The 2,016-nt window shown below is 48.9% G+C and overlaps 1 pseudogene; it reads right to left on the bottom strand.

Moving 5' to 3' along the window:
- Positions 1-274: 274 nt before the first annotated feature.
- Positions 275-1,507, bottom strand: LOC142440675 (casein kinase I pseudogene; annotated as a pseudogene).
- Between the last annotated feature and the right edge of the window lie 509 nt (positions 1,508-2,016).

The raw sequence follows: 2,016 nt of genomic DNA, 5'->3' as shown, positions 1-2,016 counted from the left end.
TTCACAATATATAATTACCCAAAAAAAAAGGAAGAAAAAATGCAATAGAAACTGGACTCCGTGTTTCAGTATTTGTTCAAATTCACAAGGACAGTGGCTACAACCCGGGATCCCCAGTGCTGCCCAGCGCCAGTTTATACTGAAATCAAGTTCTTCACACCAAGGGAATGGTTGTCCACCACTGCTGGCTAGTGGACAGATGAACTAAAGTGTCCAGATTTGGGGACAACCCAATGCTGCTCTCATCACCTGCTCTGCTGGTTTCTTTAGTTCTTCACCTCTTGCTTAGAATCCTGGGGGGCTGGGCCTGCGGCCCCTGCCCCCTAGAAGAGAGGACTTGCTGGGCTGCTGTCTGCTTTGACATTGTCCAATCATCCGTGTAGTCGTATTGGTGGCTCAGGGTCTTGAAAAGAATGCGGAATAGCTGCCTCAGATTCATGTAATCCGGGGCTTCCTCAAAGGGCAGCCCAGGGTAAAAGTTTAAGTACGTGGCAACTTGTGCAGGAAATCCTTTAGCCAAACTTCAACAGGAGTAGACATCTTTTCACTAATCGTTTCATAGTCTTGTTTCTTTGTCACAGACCGTTTCATAGTCTTGTTTCTTTGTCATAGACTTTTGTCCTTGCTACGGCAGACCGGGTCTCAAGCATCTCCTACGGATCCCATGTCGTCTCGGCGGCTCTGCTCAGTACCAAGGTGCACATTGCCGCTAGCCTACCGGGCAGTGCCGGTGAGACTCCCATCTTTCCTGTAAGGTATGTGTCGCCTTGTCCTGTCGTCACTGTTTTTTTGAGAAACCCAAACCAACAATAAGGCATAACTGGCTGAATCCCGAGAAAGATGGGTCCTGAGAAGTGCTAACAGCCACGTGTCCTCTCGTCTTCCCCACTGGACGTTCTAAACACGCAGTACACGGACGCCCAGGACCCCCGAGGAAGTTACCTGGCTTAAGGTCTCGGTGAATAAAATTCTTTGCAGGCACGTATTCTATTCCACTCATCCTCTGGTCGGCTAACGTCCGGAAAGTGTTCATAGTGAGCCTTCTGGAACATAAATTTAAGAAGTCTTCAAGGTTGGGCCCAGAAGGTCCGAGAGGAGTACACTGTAGTCTTCTTCTTCACTGTGCCAGTGTACGTGGGGGTGTCAGCCCCACCCGGGAGAATCTCACAAGGTTGGCTCGCCTACAGCACCCGGGGGTGCCTGGCCTGCTGAACCTCTGCCTCATGGTCACTCCCTCGCCTTTGGTGATGTTGACCGGGATGAATGTCATACTGTCCTCTAGAGATGAAGTCAGCCTGGGAGCCGGGCTGGGGCGAGACCCCGACACCCAGGAAGGGAGCAGGGGGAAAGGAGGCCCTTTCTGGGCGCCCAGGCCCAGATTACCTGGTTTTGTCGTGAGAGCACTCTCCCGAGCACTAGGCTGGGCGACCAGCTGCCTCCCTCCTGTGTCTCCACTCCAGCCAACCCCATGTCTGCATTTCTTTAAGGATTCTTGAAATTCTGTCATTCTTTCAACATGAAGGAAATGGGAGTCAGGGATGAATTACTATGAAATTCAAAGAGCATTTTATTTGAACTTGGAGAGCTCCAATGGGAATTTACCCTTTCTAAGTAGGTGTGTGTGTGTGTGTGTGTGTGTGTGTGTGTGTGTGTGTTGGAAGAGGTTGGGGGGTGGGGGAGAAGGGAAGGGAAGTCATGTTCCATCACTTGTTTTCATTCGCCTATGGGTTTCTTGGGACAAGGTTCTGTGAAAGGAACACAAGGAGTTAGAAATCGACATGGTTGGCTTACTCTTTATTTTCCCCCTTCCTTTAATTATTATTAGGTGGAACGAATGCTTCCAATTGGGAAGGCTATAAAAGGAAAATAAAATAAAAAAAATCAACCACCTTCACGTAACTCCTTTTTCACAGGGTTTGTTTTTGAGCCTAGTGGTTTCAAGCCCAACCCAAACAAAAGCAAGTGGAACTAAACAGAGAAACCGCAAACAAAACAAACGATGGCCACATTAGCCTA

This window comes from Tenrec ecaudatus, chromosome 2 (assembly GCF_050624435.1).
Source record: "Tenrec ecaudatus isolate mTenEca1 chromosome 2, mTenEca1.hap1, whole genome shotgun sequence".
In the NCBI taxonomy this organism is placed as follows: Eukaryota; Metazoa; Chordata; class Mammalia; order Afrosoricida; family Tenrecidae; genus Tenrec; species Tenrec ecaudatus.
The sequence above is the reverse complement of the archived record's forward strand: the minus strand, read 5'-3'. Positions and strand labels throughout refer to the sequence as shown.